Source organism: Cherax quadricarinatus, chromosome 92 (assembly GCF_038502225.1).
Source record: "Cherax quadricarinatus isolate ZL_2023a chromosome 92, ASM3850222v1, whole genome shotgun sequence".
In the NCBI taxonomy this organism is placed as follows: Eukaryota; Metazoa; Arthropoda; class Malacostraca; order Decapoda; family Parastacidae; genus Cherax; species Cherax quadricarinatus.
The window spans coordinates 13,637,875-13,650,494 of record NC_091383.1 but is presented as its reverse complement, the minus strand read 5'-3'; the positions used below and the strand labels follow the sequence as shown (position 1 = coordinate 13,650,494).

The following is a 12,620-nucleotide window of genomic DNA, read 5'->3' as shown; positions in this document are numbered from 1 at the left end:
CCAATTACCGTCAGAGGCCTCCTTAAAATACTTTTTGATTCAAGCTCTAGGGTCAGCCATTACCATCTTATCCTCAACCTTAAATTTTTTCATTCTGAGAATTTCACTCTCCTTTATCTCCTTAGCCCTGCTTCTTAAATTAGGAGCGGCCCCATTCCATTTTTGATTTCCTCAAGTTATGGAAGGTCTTAATTGGACCCAAATTATTATTCTCATGACAATCCAAAAGCTCACCCCTATATTTTTAATCTCTTATCTATCTACAGAATACTATACACACATCATTATTTTCTTAGGACTAACTTCCGCCATTGTCGGAACCTTAGGGGGGATTAACCAAACATCCCTTCGAAAAATTTTAGCTTATTCATCTATTAATCACATATCATGGATACTTTTCGCTATACTTATCAATGAAACCTCCTGGATAATTTACTTATTCATATATGCTTTAATCTCAGCTTCAGTCGCCTTTTACTTCTCATCAACCCAAACATACTTATTTTCCCACTTAATTAACTCTAATCAAGGCTCTTTTCCTAAAATTATCTCAATAATAAACCTTTACTCTTTAGGAGGGTTACCCCCTTTCTCGGGTTTTATTCCCTAATGAATCATTATTCAAGAAATAATTTTAACATCCTTTTATTTTCCTCTTCTAATTCTTCTTCTCTCTTCACTAGTAACTCTTTACTTTTACATCCGACTTACTCTATCCTCTTTCTCAATTTCCTATACTCAAATAAAATGAAACATCTCTTTCAAACCCCTTAAAATCTTCTCCTCGCCTTTATGTTCCTCCATCAATTTATTTGGTCTTTTTATCCCATCTATACTTTTAGTTATCTAAGATTTTAAGCTAATTTAAACTAACATCCTTCAAAGCTGTCAAAAAAAGTAATAATCTTTTAAATCTTATCTTATGCTGATAAGAAAGTTTAACTTCTATTTAGATTTACAATCTAACGCCTCTAATCTCAGCCATCTTATCCTACAAATTACACAAAACCAGAGAACCCTTCATGAATATAATATTTAATGGGACACTGTGTATTAACAAAACAAAATATTCCCCTATTTTTCCAGAACAATAAGAGAATAATGAATTTAAAAACAACCCATGCTGCCTTAAAGAATATATATATAAAGTATAACAGGCACTAAAAAAAGACAGTACCCCTACTCTGAATATAATTAACTTCCTTCATCTCACCACTCTAATGATTAAACTGATTTCCCTTATTAAATTCGAGATTGGAGGAGCAGCTATATTACCTACAGCCAATAAAAATCACCACAAACCTATCCTTGGTATGACATTTAATAAACCTTTCCTAATTATCAAACTCCGTCTACCTAAACGTTCATAAACTATATTTGCCAAACAAAATAACCCTGAAGAACACAAACCATGCCCCACCATCACTACTAAAGCTCCATTTAAACCTCAGCCCCTCATAGCAACAAGTCCCCCTAACACCAAACCCATGTGAGCCACAGAAGAATAAGCAATTAAAGACTTTATATCCACTTGACATAAACACATTAGACTAATAACAACACCGCCTAAAATCCCAAGACTCATTGATACCCAACAAAATATTTTAACCTCCGAAAACACTCTCAAAATCTGAATCAAACCATAACCCCCTAACTTTAATAACATCCCAGCTAGTACTATATAACTTTAATAACATCCCAGCTAGTACTATATAACTTTAATAACATCCCAGCTAGTACTATATAACTTTAATAACATCCCAGCTAGTACTATATAACTTTAATAACATCCCAGCTAGTACTATATAACTTTAATAACATCCCAGCTAGTACTATATAACTTTAATAACATCCCAGCTAGTACTATATAACTTTAATAACATCCCAGCTAGTACTATATAACTTTAATAACATCCCAGCTAGTACTATTTAACTTTAATATCACCCCAGCTAGTACTATTTAACTTTAATAACATCCCAGCTAGTACTATTTAACTTTAATATCACCCCAGCTAGTACTATTTAACTTTAATAACACCCCAGCTAGTACTATTTAACTTTAATAACACCCCAGCTAGTACTATTTAACTTTAATATCACCCCAGCTAGTACTATTTAACTTTAATAACATCCCAGCTAGTACTATTTAACTTTAATATCACCCCAGCTAGTACTATTTAACTTTAATAACACCCCAGCTAGTACTATTTAACTTTAATAACACCCCAGCTAGTACTATTTAACTTTAATAACATCCCAGCTAGTACTATTTAACTTTAATAACATCCCAGCTAGTACTATATAACTTTAATATCACCCCAGCTAGTACTATTTAACTTTAATAACATCCCAGCTAGTACTATTTAACTTTAATAACACCCCAGCTAGTACTATATAACTTTAATAACATCCCAGCTAGTACTATTTAACTTTAATAACACCCCAGCTAGTACTATATAACTTTAATAACACCCCAGCTAGTACTATATAACTTTAATAACACCCCAGCTAGTACTATTTAACTTTAATAACATCCCAGCTAGTACTATATAACTTTAATAACACCCCAGCTAGTACTATTTAACTTTAATAACACCCCAGATAGTACTATTTAACTTTAATAACACCCCAGCTAGTACTATATAACTTTAATATCACCCCAGCTAGTACTATTTAACTTTAATAACACCCCAGCTAGTACTATTTAACTTTAATAACACCCCAGCTAGTACTATTTAACTTTAATAACACCCCAGCTAGTACTATTTAACTTTAATAACACCCCAGCTAGTACTATTGATCCTGCAACAGGAGCCTCCACATGGGCCTTAGGTAATCATAAATGAAATATAAACAAAGGTAATTTAACTATAAATGCAAATACAGAGCAAAAATATCCCAACACGCTGACACTTTGGTAACAGCAATAACCTTATATTCACAACCGTTCCTGGCAATAACCTTATAAAACCGTTCCTATCTTATATTCACAACCGTTCCTGGCAATAACCTTATATTCACGTTCCTGGCAATAACCTTATATTCACAACCTTCCTGGCAATAACCTTATATTCACAACCGTTCCTGGCAATAACCTTATATTCAATCTTCCTTTGCTTTTATATAACCTTAATAAAGAAACTAATGAAGGTAACGAAGCAAATAAAGTATAAAACAATATGTTAATTCCAGCTTGAATTCACTCATGCTGATATCCTCAACGTAAAATTAATACAAGCATAGGAACTAGTGACCTTTCAAATCTAATATAAAACATTAGATAATTAACTGACCTGAAAGTTAAAATTAAAACTAACAATAAAATTAAGTTCACTAACAAGAACCCAGTGTAAAAATTCCCAATCTTCTTTACTCTCACCCTCCCATAAACTATTAATATGATGATTCAAACTCTTAATACAATCAAAATATAACTTAGATAATCAGACCCTATTATATAACCCCCACAAAAAAAAAAAAAAATAAAAATCATGATTTATTATTAATAATCTTGTAAAGCATGTAACTAACAAGCCAATCTGAATCAACCTTCAATTCATCACAAATCTTATCAAAACTAAATTAAACACCAAAAACATTAACATACTAAAATACCGACTCTCCTAAAATAATCATTACCATGTGAACGAACAATAGAAACCAATAAAGATAAACCTAGAGCCCCTTCACACGTAACCATAACTAAAAAAAACATTACAAACACACCTTCCAAACCAAACCTGGCCATGTAAACTCTTATAACCCAAAACACATTTAATATAATAAATTCCAACCCCAATAAAACATTTAGTAGATGCTTATGATTTGAAATAAACGCTCAAAATCCACAAAAAACTATAACTAACAACCTAAAACCTTCGATTCCTAACATCATCATAGACCAGTATTTTCTTTAAACTAGTTTAAACCTGCTCTTCACAAAACTTATGGCTTCACCTTTATGTAAATCCCATCCATTATTTAAACTTGCTAACTCCGCATTTGTAGATATACCAATTCCTAGAAATATTTAATTTTTTTGAAATTTAGGATCTCTCTTAGGATTATGCCTAGTAGCTCAAATTGCAACTGGATTATTTTTATCCATTCATTTTACTTCCCACATCGACCTGGCTTTTTCGAACGTAGCACACATCTGTCGCGATGTGAATTATGGATGACTATTCCGAACTATTCATGCAAATGGGGCATCTTTCTTCTTTATCTGCATTTATTCTCATATTGGTCGAGGTATTTACTATGAATCATTTGTTCTTTTTTACGCCTGGAGAGTTGAAGTTCTAATTTTATTTATAACGATAGTCACAGCCTTCCTCAGTTATGTCCTACCCTGGGGGCAAATATCATTTTGAGGCGCCACAGTTATTACAAACTTATTCTCTGCCATTCCCTATATTGGAACAGATTTAGTTCAATGAATTTGAGGAGGTTTCACAGTTGATAATGCTACCTTAACTCGATTTTTTACATTTCACTTTCTCTTACCATTTTTAATCGCTGCAGCTACACTTATTCACATCTTATTTATCCATCACTCCGGGGCTAACAACCCCTTAAGGGTTACCTCCTCTATAGACAAAATTCCCTTCCACCCCTACTTTACCTTTAAAGATATTGTAGGATTCCTAATTATATTTATAATCTTAGTTCTCCTAACTCTTTTGAATCCATACCTTCTTGGTGAACCTGATAATTTTATTCCAGCTAACCCTCTGGTTACACCAGTTCATATTCAACCTGAATGGTATTTTCTATTTGCATACGCTATTCTCCAATCTATTCCAAACAAACTAGGTGGAGTTATCACTTTAGTTTTATCAGTAGCAATTCTCTGGCTTCTCCCCTTCACCTCTTTATCAAAATTTCAAGGTCTAACTTTTTACCCTTTTAACCAATTTCTATTTTGAACTCTTGTTTCCACAATCATCTTACTGACATGAATTGGAGCACGTCCTGTAGAGGATCCTTATATTTTTTACAGGGCAAACTGTTACTATTATTTATTTTGTTTACTATGTCATTAACCCTTTAATCACTCTTTTAACAGACTTACTCCTAGAATGGATATTTAGTTTATTTAAAACAAATGTTTTGAAAACATTTAAAGGAAGTTTTTCCAATCTTCACTAACTTATAAATTTAGTTTAAACTAAAATTAGTTTTATTCCTATAACAAAAACTGAAAAATTCAGAGATACAGGAAGAAACCTTTTTCAGGCTATATACATTAACTTATCATATCGCAATCGTGGTAAAGTCCCCCGCACCCAAATAAATGCAAACCTAACCATTACTAATTTTATATAAAACCCTAATCTTAAGACTCTTCCTCCAAAAAATAATAACATAGATACCCGACTCATAAACAAAATCCTAACATATTCAGCTATGAAAATTAACACAAATCCCCCTCTCTTATATTCAGTATTGAATCCAGAAACTAATTCAGATTCCCCTTCTGCAAAATCAAAAGGAGTTCGATTTATCTCTGCCAAACAAAAACCCAACCAAACCATAGATAGTGGAAACGTCAACCAAATAAATCATATTCTCTCTTGATAATATCTTAGCTCCGTTAACCTAAATCTTCTAACTAAAAAAACATAAGATAATAAAATTAAAGCCAATCTTACCTCATACGAAATAGTTTATGCTACAGCCCGAAGCCTTCCCAACAAGGAATACTTACAATTAGAAGCCCACCCAGCTCTTATTAAAGGGTAGACTCCTAACACAAAAAAATAATACATGTATATCAAAATTTACTAACCCTAACTCATACGGAATAATCCTTCACAAAACTAAAGCAACAAACAACCCAAACACCGGTGATAAATAATAAGGTAAAAAATTAGATATTGCAGGTGAATTCAGCTCTTTTAAAAACAATTTCACAGCATCCGAAAAAGGTTGAAGTAATCCTAAAATACCCAACTTATTTGGACATTTACGAATTTGAATATAACCTAAAATCTTACGTTCCAGAAGAGTCACAAATGCCACCCCAACTAATACACAAACCATTAACATTAGATATCTCACAACTATAATAATCACAGCATTAACCACTTAATACTTTTACTTATAGAATATTTTCTATTTAATTAAATTCTAAATTTAATGCATATTTTCTGCCAAAGTAAATTTTAATCCTAGGTACACCTTCCAGTACACCTACTATGTTACGTCTTATTCCACCTTAAATGGAAGTGATGGGCGATATGTACATATTATAGTTCTCATATCACACTAACTTACTAAATTGTATGTTACAATTAAATCCTCCTTCACAGAAACTACTCAATCACTGATACATATAAATAAATTTTATTGTAACCCATTTCTTCTTGCCCATAAACTGCACCTTGATCTAATATACTTTAACTTCTTAAATTTCAATAACTTCCCCAACAAAGGTTATCTAATAATGACGGAATACAAACTGTTAAACAAGAGTAAGTAAGATTCTTCGTGTTGTATCATTTACAGAACAGGTTCCTCTAACAAGACTAAAATACCGCCAAATTCTTTGAATTTATAGACCATAACTACTAATATTCAAGTTTTATTTTTCCCCTATAAGTATAACAGGGTATCTAATCCTGGTTTATACCTTAATTTTTAGGCTTTTTCCCTTTTATTATTCAACTTCTATTTACCCCAAATAAACTAATTTCACCTTTTATTGTTATAAATCTCAATTTAACCCTTAAACATAAGAATAACCTCAACTAAAATACTTTTACTAAGCTTTTAAGTCTAACCACGATTGCTGGCACAAAATTTAATCAAGCTTTTTATAATTTACTAAATCAAATCCTAATCTAATATTTAATCTTCCGTACTGCGAATAACAAAACTATTTTGTTACATCATAAATTATCTTTATTTTTTTATTCTCTCCCCACTAAAATATGCATGTACACTAACTATAAAATAAAAGTTCAAGCAAGAATCAAACTTTAAACCTAAAACCTATCTATTTAGATAAACGAACATCCCAAGTTTAACATTTAGCCTTCTAAGAACACTATCTTAAACCGATTGTTAATTAACAACCTACTCACTATTAATCCAAATTTTTCCTATAAGTATGGTGCCTGATAAAAAGGACAGTTTTGATAGAACTGCTCATGTAGTGTTACTACCCATACTATGATAATTCAATCTTCCTTAAGCTTTAGTAATCTCTACATCTTCAAATTTGCAATTTGACGTCTTTTTTCCACTATAAAGCCTAACGCAACGATGGTTTTTTTCAACAAATCATAAAGATATTGGAACCTTATACTTTGTATTTGGAGCTTGATCAGGTATAGTAGGTACCTCACTAAGATTGATTATTCGAGCCGAACTTGGTCAGCCAGGGAGATTAATTGGAGATGATCAAATTTATAATGTAATTGTCACAGCCCATGCTTTCGTAATAATTTTCTTCATAGTTATACCTATTATGATCGGAGGTTTTGGAAACTGGTTGGTCCCACTTATACTTGGAGCACCTGATATAGCCTTTCCTCGAATAAATAACATAAGATTTTGACTACTACCATTCTCACTCACTCTCCTTCTAACGAGAGGGATAGTAGAAAGAGGTGTCAGAACCAGATGGACAGTTTATCCTCCTCTAACAGCATCAACTGCTCATGCCAGAGCATCAGTTGATCTTGGAATCTTCTCCTTGCATCTAGCCGGAGTCTCCTCAATTTTAGGAGTTGTAAACTTCATAACTACAGCAATAAACATATGAACAAGAGGAATAACCATAGACCGAATACCTATATTTGTCTGGTCTGTCTTTATTACCGCGGTCCTTATTCTTCTTTCTCTCCCAGTCCTAGCAGGAGCAATTACTATACTTCTTACAGACCGAAATTTAAACACCACTTTCTTCAATCCGGCTGGTGGAGGTGACCCTATTCTTTACCAGCACTTATTTTGATTTTTTGGACATCCAGAAGTTTATATTTTAATTCTACCAGCCTTCGGCATAGTCTCGCATATTGTCACACAAGAATCAGGTAAAAAAGAAGCATTCGGAACGTTAGGGATAATTTATGCCATAACAGCAATTGGAATCCTAGGATTCCTAGTGTGAGCTCATCACATGTTCACCGTAGGTATAGATGTTGATACCCGAGCATACTTCACATCAGCAACCATAATTATCGCCATTCCAATGGGAATTAAAATCTTCAGGTGATTAAGAACTCTTCAAGGTTCCCAATTATCATATACACCTACACTTCTATGAACCCTAGGATTTATTTTCTTATTTACAGTAGGTGGTTTAACAGGAGTGATTTTAGCAAACTCCTCAATCGACATTATCCTCCATGATACCTACTATGTTGTAGCCCATCTCCACTACGTCTTATCTATAGGAGCCATATTTGGAATTTTTGGAGTTTTCTTTCATTGATTCCCCTTGTTTACTGGGTTTTCTCTAAATCCTTCATGATTAAAACCTCATTTCTTCGCTATATTTTTAGGAGTTAACTTAACTTTTTTTCCTCAACACTTCCTAGGATTAAATGGTATACCACGACGGTATTCGGATTACCCCGATGCTTACACATCATGAAATATTATTTAATCAATCAGATCACTTATCTCGCTAGTAGCCATATTCTGATTCATAATTATTATTTGAGAAGCTTTTATATCAAAACGTAATATCTCACCAGCCTTCCTACCTTCATCAATTGAGTGACAGCACCCTCATCCCCCTGCTGATCATAGGTACACAGAAATTCCCCTAATTTCTAATTATCTAAAACGACAGATAAATTTATAGGATTTAAGCTCCTACCAGGAAGGGTTACCTTCTTTTAGAAATGCCAACATTAGGATGTTCAGGACTTCAAGACAGCGCCTCCCCACTTACGGAACAATTAACATATTTCCATGATCATGCAATATTTATTCTTATTCTTATCACTACACTAGTAGGTTATATTTTAATTAATTCAGCTCTAAACTCACTTATTAATCGTTTCCTACTTGAAAATCAAGAAATTGAAATCATCTGAACTATTCTACCTGCTGTTATCTTAATTTTCATTGTTGTACCCTCTCTTCGGCTCCTCTCTCTCTTAGATGAAACTAACAACTCAAGAATCACAATTAAAACCATCGGACATCAATGATACTGATCCTATGAATACTCAGATTTCCTAAATATTGAATTTGACTCTAACATGACACCCTATGATACAAACTCGAACTTTCGTCTCCTGGATGTTGATAACTGAGTCCCAATCCCTTTTAATACTCAAGTTCGTCTTATTATTTCAGCAGCGGACGTAATTCACTCCTGAACGATCCCCTCTTTAGGAGTAAAAGCTGATGCCATCCCAGGTCGACTTAACCAAATTAGATTTCTAGTAAACCAGCCAGGTTTATTCTATGGTCAATGTTCAGAAGTCTGTGGGGCCAACCACAGATTTATACCAATTCTAATTGAAAGAATCTCAGTAGACTCCTTCTTAAATTTAATTTCTAGAAATTCATAATTATCTGCTCTTCTCTCCAGATAACTTATAAAGTTTAGGTCTTTTAAACCTAAAAAAGTAGTTCTCCTAATTCTAGAGACAAAAATTAGTTAAAAAATAATATTAGTTTGTCAGACTAAAGTTATCGTATTTATGATATTTTTGAATACCTCCGATAGGGCCACTATCTGAGTGTCTCTAAGGAGGAAATACAATTGAATTGTGTCTGTTCACATTATTAGGGTAAGCTCTTACCACATGATTATGGAAAACCATGTGAATGCACGATCCAATTATGTGTAGAGAACGGTACGTATGGCATTCTGGAAGGAGAGGGTCCAAAGATTGGTTCCCCTGGAAGGGATAACCAGGTGTTGGTCCTGGTGATCATGACGTATGCTAGCTCTTGGTACATTAAGCGTGTTTGGTGCGCATGGAGTGCAGCATGAGTACGGATTCCCCGCACAAGGGCGTGGCATGGGTAATGTGTAGGTAGGGACACAGTCATGTGCGTGTCCAAGCACTAGAGGTATAATTGTCTTGTACCGTAAGATGTAAAGGTTAGTTTTCCGGTGCTATGTGACACTTTGTTGGGTATCTGTTTATACTGATAGCTTTGATATGAATATCGTCATTATTATGTAATGTGTAAGGTACGCTGTTAGTGGCACTGTTATGGTCAGGAAAACTTGTGTGTACGGCATTTAGGGGGGTCAGGATGATGTACGTTTATTGATTAATTGTATACAATGGACCAATGTGTTGTAGGAGGGTTGCGTTAGCAAGGTCATTGAACCTCGTGTCTTATACTGTAAGAAATATGAAGCAAAGGATGAATGTATTCCAGGTATAACCATACATGTTTGATGATATTTAAATTATTTATGTTAATGTTTTGAAATTTAAATTTTTTGTCATATCGTCATAAGTATTGTACTATGTACTTAAATGATGTATCATTATGTATGGTTTAGGGACACACTAGGTGGATCAAGGTGTAAATAGTGGCTGTGTAAATGCTGTGTACTTTACATAGTGTATTATGTTCATGTGTTCTGTTTTGTATACCTGTTTAATACAGGAAGGGTTTTTTATATATTTATTATGTTGTAATACGAAGTTAAAAAAAAAAAAAGTAAGGTATGATTAATATTGGTAAGTTTGGACATTACTTGTATATATAATGTCAGATGTTGACTGTGTTGTTTTGTGTTTATATATTGTGTTACAGATGTTGTCCTTGTTCATGTCATTATTAAATGAGTAGCTACCATTATATCTATAAACCCATGTGTACTTGTGAAGCAATGTACGTAGAAGTAGTGTGTACGTTGTGTTAAGATTGTTTTAATGACCCTATGTACGTGCTTATTCAGTAGATTGTTTAGTGAATGGTTTATTGGTCACCACCAGTGTCAGTGTTACATATTGATATATGTACTTATATATATTTGTACAAGAAGCTTTAAATAAAATATAAAAAAAATAAAAAATATATCATGACGAAGGTAATATTAAAGGTAACTATGAATATTCTGAATATTCAGCAAGATGGTTACAAAAATTTAAGGAAGGACAGGCCATTAAATATTTGAAGATTAGTGTTGATAAAACATGTGTTGATGACGAAGCTTAAATCTAGCTAAATTTACGTGAAACAATGATAAAAAACGCGCCAGAATACAGACGAGTATTCTGGATCTGCTAAATCCTAGTCCTGAGTTTAAAAGATTCTTACATTCAGAACTGTAAGCAATATGTTCTTCGCAGAATTTATTTATATGGTGAACTACTGGCAATGAACAATGTTCAGCAAAGAACAAAGTTATATTCCCTCTTTTCTTCTCACATTGTCACTTAGTTTTCCTAACTGATGTGTTCATTGTTTTTGTGTACTGAAAGTTGCTTCTGTTTTTTGTGTTTGGTAATATTTTGTGTCTTTCAGTGTGACTCAGTTTAGCTGCAAGTGAACATTTGCTGGACACTGTGACTCGTATGAGTCGTGTTCAGTACGTGAACTGGACCTAACTGGCTGTCTTGGACGCTGTGACTCGTATGAGTCGTGTTCAGTACGTGAACTGGACCTAACTGGCTGTCTTGGACGCTGTGACTCGTATGAGTCGTGTTCAGTACGTGAACTGGACCTAACTGGCTGTCTTGGACGCTGTGACTCGTATGAGTCGTGTTCAGTACGTGAACTGGACCTAACTGGCTGTCTTGGACGCTGTGACTCGTATGAGTCGTGTTCAGTACGTGAACTGGACCTAACTGGCTGTCTTGGACACTGTGACTCGTATGAGTCGTGTTCAGTACGTGAACTGGACCTAACTGGCTGTCTTGGACACTGTGACTCGTATGAGTCGTGTTCAGTACGTGAACTGGACCTAACTGGCTGTCTTGGACACTGTGACTCGTATGAGTCGTGTTCAGTACGTGAACTGGACCTAACTGGCTGTCTTGGACGCTGTGACTCGTATGAGTCGTGTTCAGTACGTGAACTGGACCTAACTGGCTGTCTTGGACGCTGTGACTCGTACGAGTCGTGTTCAGTACGTGAACTGGACCTAACTGGCTGTCTTCTCTTTCTACTCACACTCTCGAAACCCAACACATTTCCGGTCCCAAGAATTCGGATAAAGGGATCTCACGAATTATCATACACAGTAACATTCGTGTAAAATTACCTAGGATAATTACCATAAAGTCAAAGTGACTTATTTCCATTCGGGTCCTGGTAATATCTTATTATTTAATAACAAGCTGTAAGAATACAGTAGAAATCAGTCACCTTATAACCATAATAATTAAACAGCTAATTAACTCATCTGTGTGAATATTAAATAGAGGATCAGTTTACATTTTAGGTATACGATTGTTAACTATACAAGATATCACTCTTCTCCCTTTCTGTAACTTCATTCTTTAGGTAATTTTTAATTCTGTTCGTGAACTGGGTCATGCTAGGACAGACTTTGTTATGTGCAGACAATTAGTTCCACTCCTTTGTTAAACCTTTGTTATGTCAAGGATCCCAGTGGAAATAAACTACTTTTTCTCACTCTTTTTGGGTTTTCCTATGAATGAAAATTGTACTTATGTGTACCT

General features: G+C 34.1%; 1 protein-coding gene and 3 pseudogenes across 1 annotated transcript in view; 2 read left to right on the top strand and 2 right to left on the bottom strand.

Moving 5' to 3' along the window:
* LOC128698402 (uncharacterized) overlaps nucleotides 1-12,620 on the bottom strand; it is a 151,187-nt gene that overhangs the window by 55,214 nt on the left and 83,353 nt on the right. The gene's annotated exons all lie outside the window — the stretch shown is intronic.
* On the top strand, nucleotides 3,948-5,151 carry LOC138855380 (cytochrome b-like; annotated as a pseudogene).
* On the bottom strand, nucleotides 5,166-7,438 carry LOC138855368 (NADH-ubiquinone oxidoreductase chain 1-like; annotated as a pseudogene).
* On the top strand, nucleotides 8,141-9,985 carry LOC138855381 (cytochrome c oxidase subunit 2-like; annotated as a pseudogene).